Source organism: Melospiza georgiana, chromosome Z (assembly GCF_028018845.1).
Source record: "Melospiza georgiana isolate bMelGeo1 chromosome Z, bMelGeo1.pri, whole genome shotgun sequence".
NCBI lineage: Eukaryota > Metazoa > Chordata > Aves > Passeriformes > Passerellidae > Melospiza > Melospiza georgiana.
Genome location: NC_080465.1, coordinates 74,841,853 through 74,865,698, shown reverse-complemented (window position 1 = coordinate 74,865,698; position 23,846 = coordinate 74,841,853). Strand labels below are relative to the sequence as shown.

The window sequence follows — 23,846 nt, the reverse complement described above, 5'->3', positions numbered from 1 at the left end:
AAAAAAATAAATAGGTAAAACAATCAATCACATCAAAATCAGAGAAGTCTGACTAACTTCCACCTAGGACTTTATCTTCCACACAATCAGCCAAGTCAATCTTCAGACTTGTGAAAAACTGATTAGCAAAACTCACCCAGCTCCACTGCTGTCTGTATGCACCGGAGTGACTCTGGACAATCAAAGGCAGTGAATGTCCTAAAACATTCAGAGAACTTGACCTTATGTTTCAGACATCAGTATCCACAAGGAATCAGGTTCTGCTCCCTGAACTAATATGTTTGCATAGGACCCATGCTTGCAAGGGCCTGCAAAATGCACTAGTTACCAGCAGTTATGATTAACTGTACTGAAATTGCAAGGAACAGAGAGACACAGACAAACTGCACATTGTTTTCTAAGCACCATACTCCGGGACAATCAGAACTCGGTAACAGAGATTAGACCACAGCTGTTGCCATGAGACCAAAAAAAGAAAAAACAAACAACCAACCCAAAAAAACCCCCACCACACCACACCAAAAAAACCCCAAACCTACCAGGACCAAAACAGGGGGAGAAAAAAAAAAAAAAAAAGGCTGCACTGGCCCAAATAAAAATGAAAAAATGAAACATATAGGAAACAGGAATTCTCTTTGACAACCAACCATCAGGGGGATTCCAGACACTCCAATTGAATAATTCACTGCATTAACTAGGAGGATTAGAAAAAACATTAACTAGTATTTAGTAAAAAAAAGGTTTATTACAGCCAGGGGAAAAAAAAAAAACTAACTAGCAGGCTTTTTAGAGTTGAAAATCATTATCCTCTGCAACCAGAACCAACACAGCTCTCCTGAAGTCTGTCAAGCAAGTAAAGGATGGCTGAGCACACTTAAGGTCAAAAAAACTCATGGTGGGACTGGAGTTTTAGTTCCCCTTTGGGACCTGGCTCTATATTCACTTGAAGTTCAATCCATAGCTTGGGCAGAACCCAAAGAGTTTGTTCCATTAAAATCAAGTATCAGCTCACATCTAATACCACACAACTGTGAGCAATCACCAGAAATGGCATGCCTGCTCCCCCACTCCTTAACCACAAAAAATTGCTCCTTTCCTTCAACTGGGCTAATGATCCTGCAGCTGCAGAGGGAGTCGGTTCAGCAGGCTCACCCAGGAGCGAACTAAAGCCTCTAAAACAAAACAATCAGTCAGTTCAACAAGCTTATCCAGTGGAAAACTATGTGGCTATACAACTGCTGAATCTGACAAGAGGGACAGGGATCAAGTTCATGAGGAAAGGGGGAACTTGCTTTTAGTAGACAGGCACCATTACAGCACAGGTAGAAATATATTTTGTTTTTCTGGGATCCAGTAGAGCACTACTTGGTCCTGGTCAAGCCCATGCATGCAATCAAAAAAATTAGAAACAATTCTCTATAGGTATTTTAAAAACAATACAAAAAAACCCCCAACCTCTCAGGAGTGTTTTGAAGAAAAGTATACATTTGAATATATAATTATCTTGGAAGAAAAGAGGCTTCTATCATGTTTACTGAGGAACACTTCATGTTCAACCTCTCAGATACCTGTTAGCATCCAGTTAGTAACTTGCAGCGAAGAGTATATTTAAGATTTGGAGGTGCTTTTATCCAAAGAACAGGAGGGTATAAGCAACATCAGAACAGCCACACTGACACAGCTTATGTTAACCCAAAATAGTCTTTTCCCCCAGCTATGGAACTGTATGTTTACATTCAGCTTCAGACATTAAAATAGATTCAAACTAGTCCAAAGCAACTTATTCACCCATAACAATCTTCAATGATTTTGTATGCACAACTGAATATTCAGTACTTTTGCCAGTCATCTATGGATTTCACTTTTAGAGGAATAACACAATTAAACATCCACCCTCAAAAGCCCCACCTTGACAAGGTTTGTTTACTCTGCCAGCTCATTAAAACTCACAGCATCCCCTCTGAGGGGGAAAGGAGGAAATCATTGAGGAAAACAGAGCTGGGTGACTTGGAAGTTCTTTGAATGGCTCTCTCCACTAAAAGAATCACAACGCAAAGCCTCTTCAGACTGCAATAATTTGCAAAGCTTTCCAGCCTGAGATGAACTCTGGGGTCAGCAAAAAGCCCAGGTGGGCTCAGGGCACACACATATATATGTAGGTGAGAAAACAGCTGCAAAGTACCAACTACACAAGTTATAGATGTTCTCTTCAAAGAATACATGAAAGTATATAAGAACTCAGGCCACACTCTTGTTAAGCCATCAATACTACAACACAAAAAAATATTAAAGTGGCCAAAACATCTCAGATAAGATTGAAGTACCCCACTGAAGCTGCACAGGGTTGATGACCTTCCTGTGCTAACTGTGACTGATTTGTCTCAAAACCACTTGTTCCTGCCCTTCTTGGGACAATGTCAGCAGGACACTTCCCGAACAGTTAAAGCTTGCGCTGTCAGGCAACACACCACTCAGGCTTCCACCAGTTTGTCAACACTATCAACAGTAAGATATAACACTTAAAACCAAAAAAACATTTCACTGGATCACCCCCACTTACCACTACCATCATAATCAACAGCTGCCTTGTACTCACAAGATGACTAATGCATGCAACCACAAAAAAAAGAAAAAAAAAGCTGTTAAATAACAAGTGAAAACTTTTAAACCAACTTACTAGGAAAGCTAATCCAGAATAAACTGTTTCAGAAAATTAAACAAGAAAAAAAAGAGCAAGGAAGAACAAGTACTGGGAACAGCTGACTTTGGCTATTAAATGCTAGAAATGCATACTTCAGTTACCTGCTCTGATATAACAGCCTATACCTGATCAGCCTCTAAAATGAATTGCTGTTTCTGCAGAAAAACAAACTGAGTAGTAAGATCCAAGTAGAAACCCAGGCACTCCAAATGACACCAAGAACCACATAACAGCTGGCGGGACAATACTCAGCAGGGGGAATTCTCTTGGAACAGTTTGCTCAGAAACAAGGTGTCACAAAGGAAGCAGCCCTGCACTTCAGACATCTCGCTGCCAGATCACAAACACGCTCCTTGCCTGCACTTTCCCTGCCTCCCCCAGCGTCACCAAACCACTCTCTCCTGGAACAGCTTCCAAAGGAATTCTTTGAATAGAAACAGATACAAGCAAGAGGACTAAAAATAGCAGAGCAAGAGCAGAGACATTCTCACACTTGCAGAAACACACTCAACTTCATCAAAAAAAGGCCCCTATTTGATTCACACTAGAATTGACAGTGAGGGACAAAGTAGAAAGTGCCACCACAGAAAAGTTTTGGATGGCAGGATTAATTCAGACTTATGCCACTCATCAGATCACATTACAACACGTACAAAAAAAAGCAATGCTGAAATTACAAGCCACAAGTGATATAGAAGGAAATACACACTGGAATCAGTAATGCTGTATCTATAAAATGTGATAGCAGATTTCTGACTGTAGCTTCAGTTTTCATAGCAACACCAGACAGCTCAGTATCCTTCCTGAACCTTCCCAACCTCCAAACTAGACACCAAGGGAAGACTACCAGCACAAACCACTGGATGTGATACGTTCTTATACTCAGGAGACAAAAGAAAGCTAGGATTCTGGCAGAAAATCACTTTCAAATAAAGCAAAATATTCCAGAACATCTTTCTATACTTTTTGTCCCAGATTATATTTCTCAAGACTAATCTTAGGCAGGAATATCCACCAAAACAAAAAAAGCTTTTTTTCCCGGTTGTTTTTTTGTTTTTGCAGTGACATACATTGTCTCGGAATTTAAAGTCTCAGAAGGAGGAAAAGAAACAATAGTTTGTAAGGTAGTGTTAACCATTTCCTGTCTTCACAATCACCGTACATCACATCTTAATGAAAACTATCAGCCATTTGGCTCAGTTTAGCCTTTTAAAGTTAAAAAACACTCTAAGAAGTGAGTGAAATCCTTTTACAAACTTACTGTCAGGTGCTCAAAAACAACAAAAAACTAAAACAGCACCAAGAACTGAAAGCCATCAAAAATCACTTCCATTTCCCTGCCACCTCTGGACTGCTCTTTCTTACAGTCACAACCATTTTGTCTAGCTTTAAACAAGCTGGTTTGACAAGTTATCTCTGATGCTAATCCTCATATTGACTTGCTTCAGTCAGAAACCTTGGGTTTACCCCAAGCTTTCCCACCTGATTTTGAGTATTATTTTCCTCACAACCACATCTTCTCAACTTGGTGTCATGTGTAAATTCAGCTATTTCATCAGTCTAGAACTCATGTGAGGTCAGGTCTATCTCATCTGCACAAAAATGATACCAAACTTTTGAAAGAGATGAAGGATTAATTATCTTTACAACCTAAAACATGCTAGAAAGAAGCAGGCAAATAAAAAGTCCTCTATGCAGAACTCAACTGAACAGCAGGAATTCAGTCATCCAGGCTGTTCTCTTCCTTGAAATTAAATCAAAATTAAATTCATCCCTCACATCTTCATTTCTTAAATTTTATGAGGAAGATACCAAAGAGACAAGGTGCTCACATAAAGCATCAAATTCCCTACAGTTTTACTGCATTTAATTCAATATTTACTTTCTCTCTAAACTTAAAGGGGGTGGAGAATGACCTGTATGCTTTTTCTAAGACCCATGGCCAGTGTTCCAACTCCATCTGTATCTTCTTCTGTTAATCTGGTTGGACTTAAATTTTATTGTTTGCTGTCTCCAGCAGGAAGTTGTCATTCTCTTCCACCCCTTCTTTCCAAGGCAAACCAGCTCACAATAAAATTCACACAAGGGCAAGAGTAATATTGTCTTTTTAAGTTCACAAAATCTGAACAAGCATATAAAGCTTCTCTTCAAAACTCCCTTCCTATTGTTAGGCCATTAAAAAATTCCTTTTCATATTAATGTATTCCCTTATCTTCAAGTTAACATTCCCTTCTAACATATTTTTGTAGTCCGAGTTAGTTGAGTACAGCATAGCAATGGATCACAGTCCCCGATTCCACACAGGTGTGCCAAGTTTATACACTGTGCAAGGCAATATTAAAATGCCTAAGTAGAAAATGTGTTTTCTAAAACATTCCAAGAAGCTCATAGTGACCTGTCCATTTTACCACTGGAAGTCTGAAAGACCAAGCACTTTCCTGTCGCAGACATTTCTCCATAGAAATCCTTTCTTTCGGATTTCTGCATCTTCGGGAGGCCAGAGGCTTCAGAAGACAAGGTAAACAATTATTATCAGCTGCTGGGGAATGCAACAGGGACACCTTGATTGGCTCATTTCCTATGTTTATAATTAAGGGCCAATCACCAGTGCAAGCTAGGGGACTGAGTCCTTGAACACAATTTTGTTGTAGATTCTTTCTTTTCTATTCTTAGCTAGCCTAGCTGCTCTGCAAACCTCTCTCTATATTCTATTAGTATAGTAATAATGTATTATATATAATATCTTAATAAATCAAGCCTTCTGATTCAAGAAACAAGATTCACCATCTCTCTCTCACCAGCTGTGACCCACTCAGGCGCGGTAATACTTTCCTGCAAGATGAAGTTACTCACTTTTTGAAACAAAATGGAGTTGTACTCTATACACAGCTCCTGAAACAGCTTGTTTATTCTAACTGTACGCCTCACCATCAGCACACATATGAATTCTGAGACTGCACCCAGAATTACACATTGTACTAACCGCAGTGTTCAACTCTAGCAACAACACTGAAATATTACAGGTACCAGCTACAGAGAGCATACTGCCTCTATAAAAACTTCACTAAACAAATGGTTTGACAATGACAATATTTAAAACCATTTCAGAAGATGTGTTGCAAACATCAGTTTTCTCCAAGAAAGTCAGAAAGCTGTATGTACACAGAAAGCAAGCAAAGGATGAGCAAGGAATAATCAAGATAAAACGTTACAAGTCCTAAAAATTGCATTACAAACTTAAGTAACAGCTTTTTAAACACAGTAATAATTTTCAGTCATTTACAGAGCCTTGTTAAAAAATTCTAGCACAGCAGGGGGCTGTTAAGCACACTTGCTGAAAAAGCCAAGATGACACTGTAAATAAATTCAGAAACCAATAGCAGACAAGTTTAAAATGTAGAACAGTATGATGCCTTAAATGTGTTCTCAATTTAACACAAGACTATTTTTCAAGTTCAATGAGTACAGTGTCCAAAACATGGCCTTTTGAAAACCAGTAAGAACCTGAATCAGTAGAATAAAGTAAAAATAAACATTTAAAAGGAAGAATGTAACATACCTCCTCTGATCAGGAAAAAAAAGTACAAGAGATAGCAGTCACCCAAAACTGCAATCAGCAGAAAATAAATTACTAAAAACCCCCTGTCTCACTTTCAGAACACTGAAATTTGCTGTTCTGCTGGGCTTTAAGGTAGTTTTTTTGAAAGTATACAAGCCTCATCTAGGTAGGTACTGTCCTTTTGGTTCCTTCAGTTTTTGATATCTAACATTAGAAAAACTGTACTTACCAACCCTGTTGCTATGCTCTAAATCTCTTAGGAAAAAGGCGTTAGAATGACCTTAGTTTTGATATTCAAAAGAACACTGCCCTGAAGCTTGAGTTTTTGAGATTTGTTGGAAGATACTGTGAGTTTGCAGCCACATCACAGGAATTCCTGCACAGGATCAAATGCAAGAGACTGACAGAATGGGATAAAACAACTCTCAATACACTGCATTTAAACATTATGGAGTACACATACAACTGCTGAAAACAGCAACTTAAAAGTGTAGAATTTTTACTTCCACTTATTCATGAAAGTTCATTTGAAGAGTTGTAAATACTTTCAAGTAAAAGATTTTGCGCTCGTTTTAGATTTTATTTTGCCAAAAAAAGAAGAATGGGAAAGAAAAAGTATGTTTAAATCTATTATCTCACGCTAAGAGCCAGAGACATAACTTCCCTGAAAACCATTCTAAAATCTCAACTCTTGTATACAGAACAAATAAAACCCAGAATATTCCTAGCACACACAGCACCAAGAGTAAGGCCTTCCATATCTGAGATTATGTTAGACTTTCATATATATTCTAATATGCAAGTACATTTGAGAACACAAACCTTTGTTTGACTGATTTATCAGTTCCTACCAAAATCAAATGAGGAATAAAACAGAGATCAAGGAATGTAATGACATTAAGTGAGAAGAAAAACTAGGACAAAACGTGGTGAATCAAAAATCAACCTTACAAACTAATGTGAACACACTAAACGCTGTAGTTTTACTTCAGAAGCGACTAAAATTAAATAAACGTTTATCTGGAACTCACTTGTCAGCAAACATTCTAGCATGACTGAAACGCAAGTTGTTGAATCGCTAGAAGTACACTGATGCCAAACTACACTATAAACAAGTATTTCTTTAGCTGCACACTTCTAGAGCTTTAGCAAGATATCCAATTGTGTAAAAGAATTCAAAGTGTAAGTTCCAGACACACATGATATTTTTTTTGGTTAACATTAAGTCTTTTGGAGCTGTGATGTTTTGAATTTAACACAACTGGGAAGCTTTCCTATCATCTTCTTCACGAGGACCTTTTGAGGAGCTTTTTTCTTTTAAACTCATCTGAAACTTAATAGAGATCCTAATCTTTTAATTTTTTTAAAGACAAACAGAGGGGATATTTCCACCTTTTATTTAAATTAGAAATTTGGGTTATTTTGAATATATATATATATATAAAACTTTTGAAAAAGAGAGATGAAGAATACATGTTATAGGTCAGTATTTCATCAAGTTTTGATACATCCCCAAAACTTAATCCTTGGGAGGTCAATATACACCTAGTTCTGAAAGAACTAAACATATAACTTCTTCCCAGCTGGTCTTTGAGCTGTCAGGAAAGCAGAGCCCCACACCTCTCCAGCCATAAACACCATACCAGTATAAAATACAATAGAGTTATAATGGCCAAACATGCATTGAGATAAACCAGCCTAGTGTGAAGCTCCATTTTCAAGCTTTGCCATGTTTCCAGATTAATGCTTTTAAGTTTTAACTATAACAAAATAAAGTTCATATATACATTCTAGCAAAGTTTAGCAAAATGTTTGACCTATGTTTACATGAGGTTACTTCACCCAGTAGGTTACTTGAGAAGCATATAGCTGAGATTTTTCAGGAAATGTAAGAGGTGGTAATGTTCTCATTTTATTCAACAGAATGACTAAGAGAATCTACCAGGAGAATTAACTTTCCTCAGAATTACTGAGTGCCAGAAGAGATAGCTTATCTCCTTCAACATTTTTATTTTAGAAAAGAAAAAAAGTATTACCTTAAAAAAATTTTCTGTCTTTCCAGCATATCTGTTCATATATAAGCTTCTGGGGGATAGAGGAAATTGTCAATGCTACACTACACATAAATGCAGAACAAAAACACATTTGTAGGATTACCAAAAGTAGGATGCAAAACAACCTCACAGCTTTGCAGTCGGCATTACCAGAGAGAGAGACAGTCGCTACACACTAACAGAGCAACACCGTTTCAAAGGACTGAAACATAGTCTCAGTGTCAAAGAATTCACCAGGCAGATTTAACAGCCAAATGGGATGTTGAGAACAGAGACCCCTTTCTCTCCCCCAAGTACTCCACCATGGCTAACCATTCCTGGTATTATTTCATTACCCACTTTCAGTGTAGTTCATCAAAGCAGGAATTCTGTTTGTTTGTTAAGACACACCTAAGGTTCCCCAGCATTACTGATTCTACTTATATGAACCAGGCTCCGAATAATTTGAACAAACAAATCAAAGTAGCAATGCATCATATCAAGATCAAGAATACCAAACTCTTCCCCCTTTTTCCCCCACCGCAAACCTGTCTTGTAACTAGCCCCAAGCCACATCCTCGTCCTCCTCCTCCACAAGCAACTCACTCTGTCCTTCTCCCTTTGCACACTGCATTAGAACCTGTCTGTTAAGACAAAGAAAGGATCATAAAAAGTCCACGTTAACAACTAATCCTAACTTTTCTCCAGTACTGTGGAGCAACTGGAAAAGGAGAAAGAGTTGTATATCAGCTTTTCAATCAAGGTCTGTCAATAAAGGGGACCTACAACCATAAAAGCAGTTCCCAGCCCCTCACCACTCCTAAACAAAGTCCCAAGAAGAAAACTTATGCTGACTCCAGCTGCTCAACTTTTTCATTTGTTTTCCCTATATTCAGTTCCAGTTTCAAACAGCTGGTTTTTTTGCTGGGTAGAAAGGCCTTTAGTTACCACAGTGTGGCTCAAATGTGCAACATCACCTTGCTTTTGCCTCAAAGGCAAGATGCTTCAGTAAGTATGCTTTTGTGTTCAATTTTTATTTAAGTAGTAAAATTAACTAAAATTTGATGGTTTTGCAGTTTCTTGCATTATGTTTTATCATATTTTATAGTGAGTGAGTAATTTCATAACTAATGAAACACTTGAACATCTTCTCTTGATCTGCCATTTTAATGGATTTTATTGAGGACAATATAGGTTATACACATTCGTGCTTTGCTCTCTCTCATGGCGAAAGTTCTCAAAAGCACTCCCCAGTAATCCACAGAATCAGCAAGGGAGCAAAGTCATCCAAATATTTGAGGCAGGTTTCCTAGCAGAAACTACTCCTCAGTGATGTTTCATTTTGATTGACTGTTCTACAAGATTCATCCCAGCACTTCCCAGATTCAATAACCCTAACTGTGCAAGTAATTTTAACCATCTAACTTTATTTCAACCTTTCTCTACAGTTGTGGAGGTCTTGCAGTTTTTGGGAAAAGTGTCTGGGCTTGCAAGAGTACAAAAACTAGGCTGGTCCAGTTGGCTTCTAATTTTGGACTCCCATAGTTCTGCAAAGTGTGGGCTTTAGTCTCATTAAAAAGTACTTTTAAAAATACTTATGATGTACATAACATCACAAAATAGAGTTTGACATGCAGTAAGCACTCAGTCTAACCTCTCCTAAACAATGTATTGCACTTCAAGTCATCATTTGCAATCCGTGCAATTCCTAGACAGAACATACAAAGGACCTGGGCAATTTTATCACTGTCAGACAGTGATAAAACAGTGTTCAACCTATTTCTTCCCTCACAGACTGCTGAATTGTTGTTTTCAATTCAGCTAGAACCAGGACAGTCAATTAGTCCTCATTTGCAAGCACAGAAATTATTCAAATTTGAAATACTCCTCTTACTGCATTTTCACAGTACTTTCTCTGAACCCACCCATTTCTCAACCAACCAAGAATCATTAATTACTGTGAATACCACACCACCCATACTAAATTCAATGCTTAATCCACGTCTTTCTCAAAGGCCAGTAAGGACATTTAAATTCAGTTTGCCTTAAGGACTACAGCTCTAACTACACCAAGTGGCTGAACCCAGAGAAAAAAGCCAGGGAGGGATGCGGTGCCTCACCAATATGTCTAAGTACCTGAAGGAAAGGGACACTGCCAGGCTACTTTCAGCAGTGCCCAGTGACAGGACCAGAGCAAAAGGGCTGAAATACAGGATGCTCCCTGTGAACAACAGGGAACACTTTTGTGCCTTGAGGGCAACCAAACACTGGCACGGCACAGGTTCCCCAGTGAGGCGGCAGAGTCTCCATTGGAGATATTCAAAACACATTCAGACAAAGCCGTGGGCAACCTGCTGTACATGGTGCTGCTTGAGCAAGGGGAGACTAGAACACCTCCAGAATTCCCTGTCAGCCTAAGCCAGCCCATGATGAAGTGAACGAAAAAGGCAAGAAAGTCCTTTAACAGAAAAGCTGTTATCAAAAACACCCCACAAACTCCATTAGAGACAATTCTCAAGCTCTAGCATTTCTTCTCCCACAGTAATATAGAGAAAATCAAGAGAATTTTCAATTAAATCAGTTATGTTAAAAGCCATTGGGATAAAATCCAGAAAGATACACTATTACATCAACAAATAAAATGGTAAACAACAAAACCTGGAGTACAGGTATGAAGTTGAAACGAGTTTTATACTAGCCGTCATTAACAGAGAACTATTAAAAAAAGATTATAAGCATCTTTTTCTAAGATGCAAAGAAGAGTTCCTGGGCATTGGTGCTAATCTGGACATCAATAAACAGCAAAGAAACCCAAGAGGTTGAAGATGTGTATCAGAAAGTGTTTACTCAAACGCTAAGGAAAAAACAAACACTTGCATGTACTCAATAACTTAACTTCACCAACCTCATAAGTCTATTCCAATCTTTCTCTGAAAAAAATTTCCAACAGCTACCCCTTGGCACTTAACCCATGTTCAAAACATTCAGAAATTCATTCAGTGGCTAATAAAAGAAAGTGAAGCACAAGACAAGGAAGTGCAGTACTCTTCGCCCTCATCACACTTAGTCACCCAAAGTTAACATCACTAACTTAGGTCTCCCTTATGTCAGTCTCAAAAATGGATCACAAGTCAGTGATCTCCAGAATGTGTGACTGAAAGTTGAAACACAAGCAGACATCTATCCCTTGGGGCACAACCCATCAAATGCATGGACCAGAGTTTCTTGAATACAATATACTATGTACAGCCCAACAGCAGTGCAAGGTTTGGCACCAGGATTCCTTTCAGATTCCTGTTGCTGAAACTGTGTGTAAGACAACATAAGATTTTGAAAATCAAAGAAGAGCAGAGAAAAAAAAATAAATCAGCAATAGCTTTCAAAGTGGACAAACACAGATAATGAAACAGTACAAAGCCAAGCACTGAGGACAAAATAGCCATGATTCAGTTAACATTTAAAAACAGGAAGCAAAAATGTTTCTGAAGCCATATGCTTCATTCCATATTACTATATATCCATCACCTCAAACCACTAAACAATACAAATGGAGTAGAAACAAATAGTGTGTTTTCCTTCCTTAAAAGCAATCTCAATATGGTCTCTAAAGTATCATCCTACTTCCAGAAACACTACTTCAGTATTAAGAAACACAAATGAAATGTTCTAGATTAAACCAATGCCAGATGCAATAAAACTGCACAAAGACTTCATTTCTCTATAGCTAACCATTAAAAATATTCAGGAACATGGTCATAACTAGTGAATTCAAATCCTACAACTTCAACCACAGGGTGGCCTAAAAGACTGAGGTAAGCATTCTTCCCCCCACACTGAAACAGTTTTAAAAAGTACAATGATTCAAATCTGGAGGTTAACAAAGTATTTGTGTTTTCTTCAATTAATTGTAGATTCACATACTGAATGATTCTGCAAGACCAATTCCATTGAACCTGCATCTTCTACAGCAATAAACTGTATTTCCTGTATGATATAGCAGAAAAACAAAACCATAGAGTTCACGATCAGAGTATTACTTCAGGCAAATCTCAAGTCTCAAGAAAGATCAAAGCTCTCTCAACATGGGAAACATTTCATTGTTTTTAATGCAAAATGCTACACTCAGCCAGGTTAAGGAGTCCTCCAAGCTCACCTGTTGGAAGACTGATTTAAGAAGCCTGGGGAGAGAGCGGGGAAAAAAAGCTTGACAATTTTACTTCCAAAAGAAGCCACAATATTGTGCAGGTTCCACAAAGAAAGCTGGACAAAAAGAAATAGAATTTCAATAGTAGTGAGAATAGAAACAACTCCATCCAAGGGAGCTGCACTAAGTTGTTCACATAACCTATTTTACAGGTTTTACAATGTAAAGAAAACATAAGTAAAACAATATGCTCAGAAAAATATTTATGATGTAGTAAAAGCAGGCTGAGCAAGCCATGAGATCTTAGGCATCAGACCATACCACCTTTAAACTGCCTGTCTTTAGTCGCTGTTTACTCCTTGAGGGACTGAGAAGTAATGGGGAGAGAAAGGCTGAGGGTACCACACCTGTGGAAGGAACAGTCTTGCAGGAGCCCTAGGCGGATGGGGAGTTCCAACAGACTCCCAGTGCAGATGGCCAAAATCAAAGAGTTTGGACTTTCATGTTAGAGCAAAACAGACAAACCCTTTGTACAGTTTTTGTAAAATATAAACCTGAAGTAATTGCAAAGGAGGCATTTCACAACCTTTCATCCCAGCTCTCACTTTAATGAATGTAACCTGTTTAGGGAAGTTATATGAAAAACAGTGCAAGTCCAAACTAGGTCTTCTCTGAAATGCACAGAGGACCCAGTGGGCTACAAGTAAACAGACTGTTTGAGAAATAAACCTAAAATTCACCAGAAGCTCTAGCAGGAAAACATTGCAGTGCACATCAATTGCATTTCCTCAAGCACCTTCCATTCAATAATTCTGAAGTCTACAAATACAACACGATTTCTCTAATCTGTATTTTACAAAGGGGACAAGTCACTTGGCTTCTCCTTCAGCAAGCTCACACAAGGCTGTTGCAAAGCACTGAACTCAGGCATTCCGAGTCCTGCCCCTGTGCTTCAACCAAATAAGAAACAAAGATAAATAAAAAGATTCGTAACAGGTCTGAAATTTTACTCCTAGTCTTTCATGAAGCACCTATTCTAAGTACCGGTACTAAATGTGACTGAAACAGCATGTAAGCATTACTACTAATAGTAAGACTCTCAGTGATGATTATTAATAGAGCATTAACAGTACATGACACATACACCTTTTAAGCACTGCTCACCAGTATGTTACTCTGCTATGACCAATATCAAGAGGACAACACCAGCAACAAACAAAGTGTACCAAAAATGGCATTTTACAAGGAAATAATCACCTAAAATAAAAGTTCACGGAAGAAATATAAAGCATCAACAATCTACTTCTAGGTTCTAGAACTGCACAGACAAGACTATTTTGTTGGTTTTCCCCCAAGCCTCCTTAGATTTTAGTGGTGAGTCTGTAGCTTCCCTGTCCCCTCAAACGATCAAACCCTTCTCTAAGTCATGGCACCAGGAGCTTTATGGAGGATGAGCCAAAACAACTGAAACAGTCTCAAGTTCAGAAATGCCATGTTTTTTTTAGTACAGACAGTTCTCAAAATCAACACACTGATAAAACTTCAAATTGAACAAAGTAGAACAGAGCTTGTCCAATTCCCACTACTGCCCACCTCCAAGATTACCAAGATTATTGAGGTCATAAAAACAGAAGCCAGCTCATTTCCAGGAGTCACAAAACATTATTAATTCTGCAAAGTGATTTAGCCTTGCTTGCTTTCAACTTACCCACTGTAAGGTTAAAAATAAATTCTTTAAACAAGTTAAATCAAACCACTGCAGAGAGATTTGGTCCAGGTATAAAAACTGAGTCAGCCAGGTAGGAATCCAGATTCCATTGGAGAATGTGATACAACCAAGGGAATTGCTAAAAGGGCCTGGTAAATATTAAAGAAGCAAAAGCCAGGAGGCTGAGTCGCTGCCATTTTTTGTGAAGGGCTCTGTTTCAATGGCAAGCACTGCTCCCCCTCCCTTCCCTTACATCCAGCTCCAATTTCTCTACTTGGAAAAAAACAGTTGCTCTCAGGCGAGGACAGCCCCTCCACTCCCCTTCCACAGCTTTCCTTCACACAGCCCCATAGCAAACCCCGAGTTTCTGTTCCACGAAACATCCTGCTCCTCCGAACACAAACAGGGGTGCTCTGCACATCCACACTCCTGGTGCTAGCACGCTCACAAGAGAGAAGCGTCAAACCAGTCCACCCTGCTCCCAGGTGGCACCCAACAGCACTGCAGACATTCCAGCACAAGCTTTTAAACCTATTCCACATCAGAGAGTTCAGACCCTTGTCATTAGACCCAAACATGCACCAGGTCCTTTCTGCATCTAGCTTCTTGCACAGGAATGCCTCCCAGTTCACTTCCCTGCTGCAATTTTCTTCAGCAACAGGAGAAAACGCAGAAGAGCGTTCTGTTGTTTTTAAAGGCAACGTAAGTGAGCCCTGCCGTGGCACCCAATTCCAAGCAACCAAACACAGCCGATGGCAAGGAAGGACTAAACTGGAGAAGGTTCATAGAGGGAACGGTTCATTCATTGTCACGTCCTCAAGTAACCCACTGTAGCTGCTGAGATGTTATTGTCTCTAGGGGTGACCCCCACCACCAGCGAGGGAATGCCCCGAAAGGGGATGAGCAAGACAACATGGAAGCAAAGCCCTGCAAAAGTCATAGATCGATACTTCATCATCCACTCGTTCACTTCTCGAGCTGCCACCTCCCCTCAGCCTGACTTGCCGCCAGCCCCACTCCTCCAGCTGGTCCCGCTTTCCTCACATGCCCCCGAGCCAGAGGCACCAACCCGCCAGAGGGAAACCCTCGCTGCAGGAGACCAGCACCTCCCAGATGAGATGAGAACCCCTCCTCGAAGGCGGACGCGGTGCAGGACCCCCTCCCGCGGATGTCAGGGGGTGCAGTCAGAACTCCCCTCTCCCGGGCCAAGCGGGCACCCCTCTCCAGCCAGGTGGGCGCTGCCCGCACCCGCGGCCCTGCTGAGCGGGAGAGGAGGGGGGCGGAGGGGGCGGGGGGGGGTCGGCGATCTAGGCCAGGGCGAAGCTTCCCCGGGGCGGCCGCCACGGAAAGTAGGGCAAAGCCGCGTCCCCCCGTCCAACCCGCTGGCGGGCGGGTCGGGGCTGGGCGGTCCGGGCGGACACCGACCGACCCGCGGACCGAGGGACCGCCGGGCGGACAAAGCGGGGCCGGGCCCGCGGGGCCTCGGGGGCGGCTGAGGGGGGGGAGCGGCCGCGCGCGGGGACCGTTGGCCGGGACGGGGGCGGGTGAGGGGGGCCCCGCGCGCCCCCCGCGCGCGCGGTACCTGCCCGGTGCGCTCACAAAGCGGCGGCGGCGGCGCCCGCGACCGTCACGTGACCTCCCCCTTCCTCCTCCTCCTCCACGCGCGCGCGGGGTCGTTTTCACTCCCCACGTGACGTGACGTGACGTGACGCCACGCAACGCGACGCGCTCGCGCGCAGCCCCGCCCCGCGCCCCTCACGCACCGCCCGCGCGCGCCCATCCACCGGCGCCTTCCTTCCGCCTCTGCCTCCCGCCCCCTCCCGGTGACCACGTGTGCAGCGCTCGCGGGGGAAACCCCGCCCCTTTCCTTTCGCCTTCACGTGACCGGGTCCCCGCCTCTCCCTCGGCGCGCGCCGGGCTGGAGGAAGGGGCGGGGCAGCAGCGGAGCCCCTCCCCGGGGGCGCGTGAGGGAACCCCCGGGGGGCGGGCTGAGGGATCCCCTGAGGGACCCCAGTAAAGGACACCGAGAGGGGCCCTCGGGAGGGGCCGCGGGAATTAACCCACGAGTTCCTGAGGAACCCCTCAAGAGACCCCGTGAGAGCCCATGCGAGGATTCCATGAGGAACTCTCTCAGGGACCGCATGAGGGACCCTGTGATGGACACCTTGTGAGGGACCCCCTGAGAAGCCCCTCTGAGGGATACCATGACGGGGCCCAGTGAGGGACCAGGGTCGCTTAGGAACAGGGCATTTTGGAACCAGTTCTACACTTCCATCAATTTAAACATCTCCTTCTTTTGAGAGGATGGACACAAATGGAGAACTCCAGGACAAAAGATAGCCGCACTACGGGAGGAGAAAGTCAAGTACGGTGGGGATTAATAGAGAATATGGAGGGGATGGCACAGCAGAATTGTGTCAGAGAACTTGGTGCAGCTTCTGCCAGTCTAAACAATGACAGGACAGATGGCAAGAAAGGATAGTCAATAAAACTTGACTCCTGGGTTTGGGTTGTGAGTCAGGAGGGGCAAAAAACCAAACCACAAACAAAAATGTTTCTTCCATTTAGGCTTTTTCTTGCTGTGTATTTTTTCCATTGTGTACAGCACCTCTGGTTGCCGAAAATGCAATGGGTCCTTACCTTTTGGGCATCATTGCAAGGCCTGACATATTAAAGCCAGGCTTACTTACCCTGTGTGGAAGCTGGTCTCTGCTTGGTGCGGAGCAGGCAGGGCTGGTGAAGGTGATGTTCAGATTGTTCAGCCCTTGTTGCCACCAGTGATGATGTCCCATGGTCCTTGACCTTTGCTGTGGTCTGATATCCTTTACTGCTCATCCGCTATCCCTTAAGCCCATATTCTCCATGAAAGTAGAAAGGGCATGAAATCTGATTTCAGATTTCAGTATCTAAACAGTATCTAAAAATTAATTTGTGTTTTTCATGTTTCTGCCTTCTCCGCATGAAGTAGACAGATTTAGCGAGTCTGCATCCTTGACGCTTACTGCATAGATGGGCAGGAGCTACAACAGATCCTACTGCTGAGGAGCTGCAAGATCTTCCTGTTCTTGTTTTTTCTCAGTAAGATAGAGGGTCCGTTGAACTAAATTGAAATTCAGACCAAACAGTGCACAGGTATTGTTGATTTTTTTCATGCAGCTGTTGATATTCTGTTTTATTACTATAGCAGAGGGACAATTAATTACAGCTGTAAACAAAGTTTCACAAGCTTTGTGACAAACATGTCTGCAGCTCCATAATCTGTGTGGATTTAATCAGTATTGTTAGCATTTTTCCATCATGGCTTGGCAATCCTTTGATAATCAAGATGGAAATTTGGTGTGCAGCAGAAAACAACAAAGGCTAAGAGCTCTTGGGATGCTGTAGTGCCAGCTGGAAAGTGTCTCTGAAAATCACACAGAATTCAGCCCAAGAGCATTTGGAATGGGAGAAAACTGAGCAGGGATACCAGGATCAAAGTGTTGTAGACTCTTTCTGCTGTACATGGAGTAAATATAAATGAGAAAATGGGATACTGTACTGAGAAAGCTTCCAGAGGAGAGGTAAAGGAATAATGTGGTGGAGGCTTGGGAACAAAGACCTTCAGTCCAAATATTGATCAGGAGGAATTTCTTCACTGAAAGGTAGTGAAGCATTTGGATGGACTGCCCAGGGAGGTGGTAGGAGTGTTCAAGAAATGACTGGACATGTTACTCAGTGCTCTGTTCTAATTGCCAAGTTGCTGATCAGTCACAGGACTCACTTTCAGGTGTCATTTCCAACCTAAAAGATCCTGTGATTCAGTACATCAGACTTGGAGAGAAGGCCCTGCAATAAACACTGTCAACGTTTGACCAGTCCTGGCAGGCAAATTCTGCCTACTGCCTGTGCCAGGATTCTTATATGCTGTTACAAGGATTTGCAACCTCTTCAGTTTTCCAGCCAGTAAATAACAGTCTGGTGCAGGTGCAAATCCAGATAGGCTATTTCAGCTTACTGCAGGATTGTTTTTCTCAGTCATTTTCTGCAGATTTCTGAAATAGGCTGCAGTTCACATACCACAGGCTGGACACCACTGTTCTGGTGCTTTGGCATTCTCCTTCCCTATCATATTTGTGACTGGGGAAAACTGCTTGTATTAAGAATATCTCCCTGTTCCTAGTTCAGGAGTCTGTTCTACTTCTATGCTGCAATAAAGCCATCTCTTCTTGACAAGCTCAGGCAGTACTATCTTCCCTGTTGCTAATGCTGTCTTCCACTTTCCACACTACCAACCCTTCCCTCTCAGGCTCATTGGACAATTGGTTTCACTGAACTGAAGTTCGGAGCAGTTTTTTGCTATTTATTCTGAAGTTTTTATTTTCTTTGTGCCCTGTTTGTTTTTTTTTTTTTTTTTTTACATCACTTGGTCTAATAAAATATTACTCTTCGCTGCAAACTGGTCTCACAGCCCTGACCCCAATGACACCTCTTCAACAGCACTACCCTTTTCCAAAATACATTGCACTAGCCTCAGAAAATCAACATAATCCAGGTACACAAGCTCTGCAAGGGAGAGGCTCAGTATAAAGAAACCAGTCTTGACTTTGAGCTTTAAGTTTGCAGGGAACCTGTGTAGAAGCCCAGAAGATAATGGGGCTAATCTCAAACACTGATAGACAGGTGGCTGCAGAGCCAGCCAAGGATTGTTGGTACTAACAGCCAGGGATTGTTAGCAATAACACACCGGGAGAATGAACAGAATGTGGCTGGAGAAGGGGCCACAGGGAGGTAGAGCAGTGTTTTTCTGGGACAAACATCCTTATCCTGGCTCCTGGAGATTAGCACAACACAGCACAGGTGTGGGAATGAGGTCAAGAAGCAGGCATGTAGGAGGATATGGAGACCACCAAATACCCTGAAGCCTCCAACCCATTTCCACAGTAACTAAATTACACAGAAAGGGAGAAACTTGTCTCCAGGGAGGGAAACTTATCTACAAAAAGGTACCCTCACAAAGCCCTGTGTGTGCACCCCAGGACCCTGAACACTCCATCATCTGCATCAGCAATGGAGCCAGGACTGCTGATCTCTCTCTCTTTTTCCCTTGTTTTCTCCTCCTCTTTAATACAGCTTGCTCTCTTTCTCTGTTCCCTTTGAGCTCCCTCCTTTATTTTAAACCCACTGCCTTGTGCTTATAGGATGTCAGAGACTAACATAACAGTTTCCATGCAGAGTGTGTAATCTACCAATAGAACTTCGTAAGATTTCGTAGACCCTCTGACTTTTGCTGTTTCTTTTGTCCATGAGCATTTGCAAATTTTAGGTGCTCCCTTCTCCTGAAGAGTGGGATGCCACAATATGGAATTCTCCCTAGGTATAATGCAACAATTGAAAATTTTGGTGGCAAAGTGTTCTCTCACTGTTACAAGGATTTTATAACAAGAGATCTTACCTTTGGGCATACCTGGGATTGCTGCTGCATTTAGATGTGGGGTGAAGCTTGTGGGGATGCTGCCAAGAAATGGGATCTAACATGTTAGATTGTGTTGATATGCCTGCACAAGCAGAGCTTCCACAACAATTGTACTTGAAATAGTTGCCATTTACATTATGGAAGCAAGCTGTTCTCCTAGAGATACCATTAATGATGGTGAAGGCAGGAAGGATAATGATGTCATTGTGTCCAGCCTTCATAAATCCCAGGCCATTCAATTCCTAACATCCATGGCCTGTGTTAGTCCATCATCCTTGGAATTTGTGTTGGGCTGCTTGATCATTCTTTAGAGACAGTGTGTCCCTGGAGACGACCCTTTTCTCCAGGTGGTCCCTGCAGACCTTGGTCCATGTTTTCTGTGTAGTTTGACTGTATGAAAAAGGTGATACATTTTCATGTGACCAGAATCTGAAAGTGTTCTGCATGATCACCTTAACCCTACTGTTATATTCCATTCTTTCAACCTTTTCCAGAAAACATTTTATCTGAATCTATATTTATTTCCAGATTATCAAGACAGTTCCACATGTCTGAGGCTGATACTCATCCTGCAGAGCCCTACTTAAACACCTAAGAAGGATGCTAGTGGGGTTACCTGTCTAGTGCATGCCCTTCTAATGGTGAGTGCTGAGTTTGTTCTGTCATGTTCCTTGATTTCATTCTCTGATGTGCCTACCCACTGTTACCTCTACCAGGCAACTGTTTCTAAGAATTAAACAGGCTATTGTTAACAGACTTGTTTTCCATACAACACTGTTGTTTGACATTAGCTGTGTATCTAGCCTTGAATTATCTATTTAGTCCTTTATCAGTTTTCCATTATTTTGTCTGTGACATCAGAAAAAGTAGTCTACAGATGCTTGGTCACTGCTCTAACAATGTCATGCTTCCTACCTCTTAAAACTCCCCAAGATTAAATTATCTCCAAGAAGACAGAAGTTTCCTTGGCCAGCTCTTAAATAACTTGGTGAGGCAGAGTTGCAGTAGATGATCACTGAAGGTCTTTTAAACATCCTTGTACAGTATTGCACACTGCCTCTTGCAGCACTTACAGACCATCTGTCTTTATCAGTTGGATTTTAACAAGCCTAGTGGAATCCCAGCCCTCCCTTACTCCAGGTAATACAAAGGTTCCTGTAATGAATGGTAACAAACTAATAGTATTGTAAAGTGGAAGCTGGATGTGCACTATTTGCTGTTTTTTTCCCAAACTTCATCTTAGGATAAATTACAGGCATTTTTATCCTGTGATTTTAGGAGAATGTTTTGAATAGTGTGTCCAAGGATATTTGCCAACTCTGGTTAAATGTCAGCCATCTGTTTTCAGTTTTAAAAGGGCTGTTTGTAGATGCAGTAACTGGCAATGGCAAGAACAAAGCAGTGAGCTTGGGAGACCCCAGGGAACTGCAGGCTGGTGAGTCTCCACCCAGCCCTGCAGAGATGGTAATACTGAAAGCCTCAAACATTGAGGAGACAAGAAGGTGACTGGCACTAGTTTTCAGTATGGATTTACACTGGGGAAGTCATGTCAGGCTGACCTGGTCACCCTCTGTGATGAGATGACTGCCTTGATAAATGAAGGGAGAGGAGAGGGATGTTGTTCAGTTTGAGCAAAGCTTTCCGTGGTGTTTGCTAAAAGAATCTCATGGACAAACTGATGGACTACAGACTGGGTTTGTGGACACTGAAGTTGCACTGAGAACTGCAGAGCTGCTGCGTTCAAGGGGTTGTGATCACTGGCACAAAGTCCAGCTTGAGTCTAGTCACTGGTGTTGTGACCTAGGTCCTGGGACCAATATGCATTCAAGCTCCAGATGTTTCCCTTCTCTTTAAGCAGCAAGTTGAGCAGCCCAGAGCACAGGACTAAAAGCTTTCCGCAAAATCAAATAAACACCAAGTCCAACAGCAACAGCCTACAAGGTAACAGGGATTTTTTGGAGTCAAAGCATATTTATACTGGTAAAAAGCTAAAGTTGGCTTCCTGCAATTAATAGGAAAAATGCTCCTATAAATACACATGGCAAGTCTCCGCATCCCAAGACTCTTAGAATTTATTTCCAGGAAGGAAAAAAATCTCCACGAAGTGGTTTTACCAAGTGGCAAGATCATTAATTGTTATAGCTTAATAGTGTTCCACTGGCATCCTCACTGGCTGGCTGCAGTGTGGTGTCCAGCAGCCTTCAGCAGCAGTACACAGGCTGCCACCATAGCACATGAGGAAGTGAATCTTACTATTTTAGTACTGACCAACCTTTCCTCTCACTTTTGGCTCCAAGACCTTTCTTGGGGCTCAGACACATGGAGAAATTAGCCAGAATTTCTTCCTAGGTCAATACTTGCCTAGAACACTGCAGTTATCGGGGTGGAATTTTGCAGCAACAGTGTCAGTCTGTCTCCCCAAAGACAACCTTTAGTCACATTTTTTCCAGTTGTCTAGAATCTGTAAAACTTCTGTTGTAACTGAGTCTGTGTGTTTCACACTCAACATGCATCAGGCACTGCAGTGGGTTTGTAGAAGAGAGGAAACCCCCAGGACAGGAAAACTTTTGACAACACAGAGGAAGAAAACCCACAGACACTAATTACAGGGGTTACAGATCTTTTTGCTGACACTTCAGCATCTGTGGAACATGACCCTCACTATGTTTGTGTCTTTGGCACATATAGTACAAGCAAGGTCTAGCTGACCCTTCGATCACAGCTCTGCAGTTGTGGCCTGTAGCTTCTCTCTCACCTCTGCCAGCTCATGGTACAGCTCAGTGAAGAGGAAAGAGTAAGAACCTCTGTGCAGGGCAGAGCAGCTGATCCATACCTCCCAAAAGCCATGTTGGCCACATGGTCCCTTCAGCCTTTTTAGGGGGTGGAAGCCCTCCTGACATCTGTTCTTTCAGAGGAGGCTTGACAGGGACTGAGGAAGCTGGGAGACAAAGCACAGAGATTCTTGTTTTCTAATACACTATGAATTTTCTCACTTTCAATGTCTCCAAAATTGGCCACCTCTTGACCAAAAATCATTTCAAGCGCTATGTCCTGGCATCTCTTTATTTCTTGGACCATTTACTGGACCTTGAAAGCACCATGCAATTGAAAAACTATCCTGATTTTTCATTCAGAAACAGACAGGATGAGTACAGCAATGGCTAGGAAGAACTAATAAAATAGTGTGAAACTATTCTAAGTCCTATCCTGGTTTGGCTTCCTCCTTGAGCAACAGCAGTGTCAACTAGCTGGCAAGAGCTGAGGCCCCAAGTCACAGAGATCAGAAACAAAATACACTCAAGAAGGGAAGTGATGACAGCCAAGGAAACCTGCAGCAGCTGGGCTGAAGCTGGAGGCAGGCAGCAGATTGAGTGTTGAAAGGGGTAATGTTGACTGCCACATGTTTGTAGCATACAGTGAAGGCACAGTTGATAACACCACAGACCAGCTGCAGACTCCAGGCCAAGGAGTGCAGTGGGTCTCATTTTGGTTCCACAGACAGGAATGACAATGGCCATACATCACATGCCAGGCATGGCCAGTGAGAAAGCACCGAGGGAACCAGACCTTTTAGCAGAAGTGAAGACTGACTGTGAAACAGATTAAAATCTCTTCCCCCAAAAATGGTGAGCTGCCTTACATAGGGAAACAAACTGATTCATCTGCACTGTGAATAGGAGAGCAAGGGGACCTGCAAGACAGGTGATGGGACAAAACAGATTAATGCTAAAATTAGCTGCTTGGGGATAATTTAGACTTTTTATTGCTGAGATTTAAGCTGGACATGCATTTAAGAGGAGTTCAATTAATACGAACAGCTTTGGAATTTGTGAGCTCATCTATGGTCCTCTAAGTCAGCTAACAGGCCCCACACCAACTGACTGCTGTACTCAATAGAGCATCTGAGGCTGGTGGGGAGTTAGTAACCCCAGTTGCTAAAGCCCTCTCTAACCCATCATTTTCTGTGTGTCTCCAAGGCCAGGGGCTTTGGCTTTCCTTTGCATCTCTCAAACAATTTAATTAGAAGGCTCAGTAGAATGACTATGTTAGTGTTCCTATATCTTTTTAAAGTCTGCCCTTCCAGCATTCACAAGTATCAGTAATACCTACTATGGGGAGCAGAGATGATGCAGCCAGAGACACGGTCTCCCACTTAGCTTAAAAACCTTAACTTACAAAGCTTGAGCTTGTCCATGATCATGGAAACTAGCCTCTCAGGATGAGGCCAAGGGTGCAGACAGGCAGGCAG

General features: G+C 42.3%; 2 protein-coding genes across 4 annotated transcripts in view; both read right to left on the bottom strand.

Annotated features, from left to right (window-relative positions):
• UBAP2 (ubiquitin associated protein 2) overlaps positions 1 to 15,815 on the bottom strand; it is a 216,843-nt gene extending 201,028 nt beyond the window's left edge. For all 3 annotated transcript variants that reach the window (XM_058043259.1, XM_058043260.1, XM_058043261.1), the window contains exon 1: positions 15,728 to 15,815. The gene's annotated coding sequence lies outside the window, so the exon portion shown is untranslated. The remainder of the gene's footprint in view (positions 1 to 15,727) is intronic.
• Positions 1 to 23,846, bottom strand: part of DCAF12 (DDB1 and CUL4 associated factor 12) — a 289,432-nt gene that overhangs the window by 232,199 nt on the left and 33,387 nt on the right. The gene's annotated exons all lie outside the window — the stretch shown is intronic.